This window comes from Oncorhynchus masou, chromosome 28, assembly GCF_036934945.1.
Source record: "Oncorhynchus masou masou isolate Uvic2021 chromosome 28, UVic_Omas_1.1, whole genome shotgun sequence".
Lineage (NCBI taxonomy): Eukaryota > Metazoa > Chordata > Actinopteri > Salmoniformes > Salmonidae > Oncorhynchus > Oncorhynchus masou.
The window spans coordinates 9000093-9008419 of NC_088239.1; positions in this window are offsets into that span (position 1 = coordinate 9000093).

Here is an 8327-nt window from a genome sequence, read left to right on the forward strand (position 1 = left end):
AAATAAAATGTATCTCTTTGATTTTTGTGTGTATGGACACCAGATGGTGATATTTCCAGTCAGATGCTCACATTTGTCCTGTTCCAATAAATGAAGGATTACTTTATCAAAAGCAGAAGCGAATGTAGGTATATGTGCTATACCTCTGCCAAGAGGCAGCATGTCGAGTCGTTTGTCTGTGACTAGTACATTTTAACCTACGTATAACCTATTTGTTTATGGTGGAGTAACTTCCTTGTTGTGTAGTGCAAACTATTTTGTTTTTGCTGGTGTAAAGATCATTGGTCTCTCTCAACTCGACACTTCATTACTTGAAGTTGACCAAAGTGACCCTAACTCTGGCTGGCCTGAGCTCCTCCTTCATCTGCGGAGCGTCTCGTCCAAGCTGCTCCTTTTTGCTCTTCGCCTGGCTGGCCTGAGCTCCTCCTTCATCTGCGGAGCGTCTCGTCCAAGCTGCTCCTTTTTGCTCTTCGCCTGGCTGGACTGAGTTCCTCCTTCATCTGCGGAGCGTCTCGTCCAAGCTGCTCCTATGTGCTCTTCGCCTGGCTGTCAGTGGCAGCTCGACAATCCCCAACCCGTTCTCTCGATCGACCTCCACACCCAATCTATTCACACACGCAAATACTCACATTCAGACTCATACATACACGCAGTCCCTCTCTCCCCTTACCTTCGTTGGCCTCTATTATTATTATTATTTACATTTGTCTGAGAAAATGTCAATTTCCGTGGTATTGCTATGTGCACTGACTACTGAACTCAGGAGCAATCGAACATTGTCGCTGGGTGAGGACATCTGACAATGTGCTCTCCCGTCCATTACACATTTTGTCTGCAGGGACTCGCTCTTTTTTTACTCGGTCCACTCGTCCAAGTACCGATGTATTTGTGGCATGATGTGAACAGTATGAATTTGTGTCACTTACCAAAGTCGAATGGTTTTAAATGACTGTTTTGTATTGTCTGGAAACTCACTTGTAGAATTTGCTTGCAGTAGGTCTCTTAAAAAAAAGAGAAGCTGTGCTTGGTTATTAAACAGAAGTGCCTAGTTATTCTTCTCCTGTTGATATCGGGTAACGTGCAACCTAACCCTGGCCCTGATATGCAATGTCTCCAAACCCCCTCTGATTTTAAATCAAGATCTGGTTTTGGTATTTTTCATTTAAATGTACGCAGTCTGTTGTCAATAGTTTCAAATCATCCACCCTGTGTGGATGATTTGGGCTAAATCAACTGATGCTGATGTAATTGTGCTTTCTGAAACCTGGCTCAGCAAGTCTGTATTTGATAAGGATATTTGTGTAAGTGGTTACAATGTTTATCGCACTGATCGGGTTAAGAGAGGTGGGGGTGTGACTATATATGTAAAAACTAAATTCCCTATAAGTGTTGTATAGTCTGAAACTATTTGTAAACAGTTGGAATGTCTTGCTTTGAATATTGAGGTTTCAAAGAGCCTCTCTATAACTGTGATTGGCTGTTATAGACCCCCCTCTGCTCTCTATAACTGTGATTGGCTGTTATAGACCCCCCTCTGCTCTCGGTGATGCATTTTCTTCTTTGACACACCTTGTGTCTAAACTTCTTTACAGTGAAATGATCTTGATTGGTGATCTCAACTGGTGTTGGTTAAAGCCAGTGTCTGATGATTTAAAAATGTTTTGTAATTCTATGAATCTTACCCAGTTGATTAACTCACCCACTCGCCCAAATCTTAAATGCCCAGATAAATCTACCCTGATTGATTTGATATTGACAAATGTTCCACATAATTATTCTGCGGTTGGTTTTTTGTAATGATTTAAGTGACCATTGTGCTGTTGTTGCTGTTAGAAATACTAAGGTTCCTAAGACAAACCCACATTTTATTCCTAAGAGAAATCTGAAGGGTTTTAATGAGCAGGCTTTCTTTCATGATTTGTTTTATTTGACTGGAGCTAGATAGAGCTTATCCCTGATGTGGAAATTGCTTGGAAATTCTTTCATGATGGTTTTTTCCCAAACAACAAACATGCCCCATTCCGCAGGTTCAGAGTAAAAGGGTGGGATAGTCCTTGGTTTTCTTCTGAGCTGTCTTATATTATTCACGACCGTAATCTAGCCTGGGCTAAAGCAAGGACATCATGTTCTGATGCTGATTGGCTTATTTTTAGGCAGTTCTGAAAGCAGTGTTCTTTTCTTCTCAGGAAGACCAAGTCTGAATATTTTATGTCTGTTCCCACTGATAACCTGAATGACCCGAGAACGTTTTGGAAAGGCTATTAAGTCTATGTCTGGTAACAGTAATGTTAATGAATTACCGTCATGTGTTTTGAAGGACTCTGTTACTGTACATGACAAAACTGAAATGCTGAATTGTTTCAATGAGCACTTTGTATCATCTGGTAGGCTGTTTGATTCAGTGTCCTCTGTCTCTGTACAACCCTGTGTGGATGAACCAGTGAGAGCTGGTCAAACTTTTAGCTTTTTGCCATTCTCAGTGCAGGTGGTACATAAAGCCCTGAAATCCTTAGATCAGAGAAAGCCTGCATGTCCTGATCTTTTGGATCCCTGCTTTTTAAATCTGACAGCTGATTTCATAGCTGAACCAATTTGGGGCGGCAGGGTAGCCTAGTGGTTAGAGCATTGGACTAGTAACCGAAAATTACATCTCTGTTCAATCTAACCCTGGAATGTAATAAAATTCCAAAGATCAGCATTTGTCCTACCACTTTTAAATGGGGGAGATCCAACTATTTTAAATAATTCTAGACCAATCTCAAAGCTGTCACCCCTAGTGACAATACTTGAAACCCTTGTGAGTGAACAGCTAAAAGAGATTTTATTTACGAACTCTATGTTATCAATGTACCAATCGGGCTTCAGGAAGAAGCATAGCACAATTACAGCAGCCTTGAAAGTTTTAAAAATATCACTAAAACCCTTGACAAAATATAGCACTGTGTCTCACTTATATTGATCTCTCTAAGGCTTTTGATACAGTTGATCATGCTATACTAAGGCAGAGATTGTCGAGTGTAGGTCTTTCGGAGCATGTAGTTGCATGGTTTGCATGCTATCTGTCTGATAGAACTCAGTGCACTTAATTTGATGGGCTTATGTCTGTTAAATTGTCTGTCTTTAATGGTGTGCCCCAAGGCTCTGTACTTGGTCCTTTCTTATTCACTATTTATATAAATTATTTAAACAAATGTCCAAAATGCGCAACTTCATTTTTATGCTGATGATACTGTTATTTACTGTTGTGCCTCGTCTCTTACAAAAGCTTTCCAGAACTTGCAAACTGCTTTTTATACTGTTCAACATACCTTGTGTCAATTGAAGCTTATCCTCAATACTTACAAAACAAGAAATAGACCTCTGAACCTTTTCACCTATTACTACCTGTCAGGTCAAGGAGATATACAGTGCCTTGCGAAAGTATTCGGCCCCCTTGAACTTTGCGACCTTTTGCCAATTTCAGGCTTCAAACATAAAGATATAAAACTGTATTTTTTTGTGAAGAATCAACAACAAGTGGGACACAATCATGAAGTGGAACGACATTTATTGGATATTTCAAACTTTTTTAACATCAAAAACTGAAAAATTGGGCGTGCTAAATTATTCAGCCCCCTTAAGTTAATACTTTGTAGCGCCACATTTTGCTGCGATTACAGCTGTAAGTCGCTTGGAGTATGTCTCTATCAGTTTTGCACATCGAGAGACTGACATTTTTTCCCATTCCTCCTTGCAAAACAGCTCGAGCTCAGTGAGGTTGGATGGAGAGCATTTGTGAACAGCAGTTTTCAGTTCTTTCCACAGATTCTCGATTGGATTCAGGTCTGGACTTTGACTTGGCCAATCTAACACCTGGATATGTTTATTTTTGAACCATTCCATTGTAGATTTTGCTTTATGTTTTGGATCATTGTCTTGTTGGAAGACAAATCTCCGTCCCAGTCTCAGGTCCTTTGCAGACTCCATCAGGTTTTCTTCCAGAATGGTCCTGTATTTGGCTCCAACCATCTTCCCTGTCCCTGCTGAAGAAAAGCAGGCCCAAACCAAGATGCTGCCACCACCATGTTTGACAGTGGGGATGGTGTGTTCAGGGTTATGAGCTGTGTTGCTTTTACGCCAAACATAACGTTTTGCATTGTTGCCAAAAAGTTCAATTTTGGTTTCATCTGACCAGAGCACCTTCTTCCACATGTTTGGTGTGTCTCCCAGGTGGCTTGTGGCAAACTTTAAACTACACTTTTTATGGATATCTTTAAGAAATGGCTTTTTTCTTGCCACTCTTCCATAAAGGCCAGATTTGTGCAATATACGACTGATTGTTGTCCTATGGACAGAGTCTCCCACCTCAGCTGTAGATCTCTGCAGTTCATCCAGAGTGATCATGGGCCTCTTGGCTGCATCTCTGATCAGTCTTCTCCTTGTATGAGCTGAAAGTTTAGAGGGACGGCCAGGTCTTGGTAGATTTGCAGTGGTCTGATACTCCTTCCATTTCAATATTATCGCTTGCACTGTGGTCCTTGGGATGTTTAAAGCTTGGGAAATCTTTTTGTATCCAAATCCGGCTTTAAACTTCTTCACAACAGTATCTGGGACCTGCCTGGTGTGTTCCTTGTTCTTCATGATGCTCTCTGTGCTTTTAACGGACCTCTGAGACTATCACAGTGCAGGTGCATTTATACGGAGACTTGATTACACACAGGTGGATTGTATTTATCATCATTAGTCATTTAGGTCAACATTGGATCATTCAGAGATCCTCACTGAACTTCTGGAGAGAGTTTGCTGCACTGAAAGTAAAGGGGCTGAATAATTTTGCACGCCCAATTTTTCAGTTTTTGATTTGTTAAAAAAGTTAGAAATATCCAATAAATGTCGTTCCACTTCATGATTGTATCCCACTTGTTGTTGATTCTTCACAAAAAAATACAGTTTTATATCTTTATGTTTGAAGCCTGAAATGTGGCAAAAGGTCGCGAAGTTCAAGGGGGCCGAATACATTTACATTTTTTACATTTAAGTCATTTAGCAGACGCTCTTATCCAGAGCGACTTACAAATTGGTGAATTCACCTTCTGACATCCAGTGGAACAGCCACTTTACAATAGTGCATCTAAATCATTAAGGGGGGTGGTGAGAAGGATTACTTATCTTATCCTAGGTATTCCTTGAAGAGGTGGGGTTTCAGGTGTCTCCGGAAGGTGGTGATTGACTCCGCTGTCCTGGCGTCGTGAGGGAGTTTGTTCCACCATTGGGGGCCAGAGCAGCGAACAGTTTTGACTGGGCTGAGCGGGAACTGTACTTCCTCAATGGTAGGGAGGCGAGCAGGCCAGAGGTGGATGAACGCAGTGCCCTTGCTTGGGTGTAGGGCCTGATCAGAGCCTGGAGGTACTGCGGTGCCGTTCCCCTCACAGCTCCGTAGGCAAGCACCATGGTCTTGTAGCGGATGCGAGCTTCAACTGGAAGCCAGTGGAGAGAGCGGAGGAGCGGGGTGACGTGAGAGAACTTGGGAAGGTTGAACACCAGACGGGCTGCGGCGTTCTGGATGAGTTGTAGGGGTTTAATGGCACAGGCAGGGAGCCCAGCCAACAGCGAGTTGCAGTAATCCAGACGGGAGATGACAAGTGCCTGGATTAGGACCTGCGCCGCTTCCTGTGTGAGGCAGGGTCGTACTCTGCGGATGTTGTAGAGCATGAACCTACAGGAACGGGCCACCGCCATGATGTTGGTTGAGAACGACAGGGTGTTGTCCAGGATCACGCCAAGGTTCTTAGCGCTCTGGGAGGAGGACACAATGGAGTTGTCAACCGTGATGGCGAGATCATGGAACGGGCAGTCCTTCCCCGGGAGGAAGAGCAGCTCCGTCTTGCCGAGGTTCAGCTTGAGGTGGTGATCCGTCATCCACACTGATATGTCTGCCAGACATGCAGAGATGCGATTCGCCACCTGGTCATCAGAAGGGGAAAGGAGAAGATTAATTGTGTGTCGTCTGCATAGCAATGATAGGAGAGAGCATGTGAGGTTATGACAGAGCCAAGTGACTTGGTGTATAGCGAGAATAGGAGAGGGCCTAGAACAGAGCCCTGGGGGACACCAGTGGTGAGAGCGCGTGGCGAGGAGACAGATTCTCGCCACGCCACCTGGTAGGAGCGACCTGTCAGGTAGGACGCAATCCAAGCGTGGGCCGCGCCGGAGATGCCCAACTCGGAGAGGGTGGAGAGGAGGATCTGATGGTTCACAGTATCGAAGGCAGCCGATAGGTCTAGAAGGATGAGAGCAGAGGAGAGAGAGTTAGCTTTAGCAGTGCGGAGCGCCTCCGTGATACAGAGAAGAGCAGTCTCAGTTGAATGACTAGTCTTGAAACCTGACTGATTTGGATCAAGAAGGTCATTCTGAGAGAGATAGTGGGAGAGCTGGCCAAGGACGGCACGTTCAAGAGTTTTGGAGAGAAAAGAAAGAAGGGATACTGGTCTGTAGTTGTTGACATCGGAGGGATCGAGTGTAGGTTTTTTCAGAAGGGGTGCAACTCTCGCTCTCTTGAAGACGGAAGGGACGTAGCCAGCGGTCAGGGATGAGTTGATGAGCGAGGTGAGGTAAGGGAGAAGGTCCCCGGAAATGGTCTGGAGAAGAGAGGAGGGGATAGGGTCAAGCGGGCAGGTTGTTGGGCGGCCGGCTGTCACAAGAAGCGAGATTTCATCTGGAGAGAGAGGGGAGAAAGAGGTCAGAGCACAGGGTAGGGCAGTGTGAGCAGAACCAGCGGTGTCGTTTGACTTAGCAAACGAGGATCGGATGTCGTCGACCTTCTTTTCAAAATGGTTGACGAAGTCATCTGCAGAGAGGGAGGAGGGGGGGAGGGGGAGGAGGATTCAGGAGGGAGGAGAAGGTGGCAAAGAGCTTCCTAGGGTTAGAGGCAGATGCTTGGAATTTAGAGTGGTAGAAAGTGGCTTTAGCAGCAGAGACAGAGGAGGAAAATGTAGAGAGGAGGGAGTGAAAGGATGCCAGGTCCGCAGGGAGGCGGTTTTCCTCCATTTCCGCTCGGCTGCTCGGAGCTCTGTTCTGTGAGCTCGCAATGAGTCGTCGAGCCACGGAGCGGGAGGGGAGGACCGAGCCGGCCTGGAGGATAGGGGACATAGAGAGTCAAAGGATGCAGAAAGGGAAGAGAGGAGGGTTGAGGAGGCAGACTCAGGAGAAAGGTTGGAGAAGGTTTGAGCAGAGGGAAGAGATGATAGGATGGAAGAGGAGAGAGTAGCGGGGGAGAGAGAGCGAAGGTTGGGACGGCGCGATACCATCCGAGTAGGGGCAGTGTGGGAAGTGTTGGATGAGAGCGAGAGGGAAAAGGATACAAGGTAGTGGTCGGAGACTTGGAGGGGAGTTGCAATGAGGTTAGTGGAAGAACAGCATCTAGTAAAGATGAGGTCGAGCGTATTGCCTGCCTTGTGAGTAGGGGGGGAAGGTGAGAGGGTGAGGTCAAAAGAGGTGAGGAGTGGAAAGAAGGAGGCAGAGAGGAATGAGTCAAAGGTAGACGTGGGGAGGTTAAAGTCGCCCAGGACTGTGAGAGGTGAGCCGTCCTCAGGAAAGGAGCTTATCAAGGCATCAAGCTCATTGATGAACTCTCCGAGGGAACCTGGAGGGCGATAAATGATAAGGATGTTAAGCTTGAAAGGGCTGGTAACTGTGACAGCATGGAATTCAAAGGAGGCGATAGATAGATGGGTAAGGGGAGAGAGAGAGAATGACCACTTGGGAGAGATGAGGATCCCGGTGCCACCACCCCGCTGACCAGAAGCTCTCGGGGTGTGCGAGAACACGTGGGCGGACGAAGAGAGAGCAGTAGGAGTAGCAGTGTTATCTGTGGTGATCCATGTTTCCGTCAGTGCCAGGAAGTCGAGGGACTGGAGGGAGGCATAGGCTGAGATGAACTCTGCCTTGTTGGCCGCAGATCGGCAGTTCCAGAGGCTACCGGAGACCAGGAACTCCACGTGGGTCGTGCGCGCTGGGACCACCAGATTAGGGTGGCCGCGGCCACGCGGTGTGGAGCGTTTGTATGGTCTGTGCAGAGAGGAGAGAACAGGGATAGATAGACACATAGTTGACAGGGTACAGAAGAGGCTACGCTAATGCAAAGGAGATTGGAATGACAAGTGGACTACACGTCTCGAATGTTCAGAAAGTTAAGCTTACGTAGCAAGAATCTTATAGACTAAAATGATTGAAATGATACAGTACTGCTGGAGTAGGCTAGCTGGTAGTGGCTGCGATGTAGCTAACCTAGAAAATCGCTCTAGGCTAAACAATTGACTTAGATACAAAGACGGCTATGTAGCTAGCTA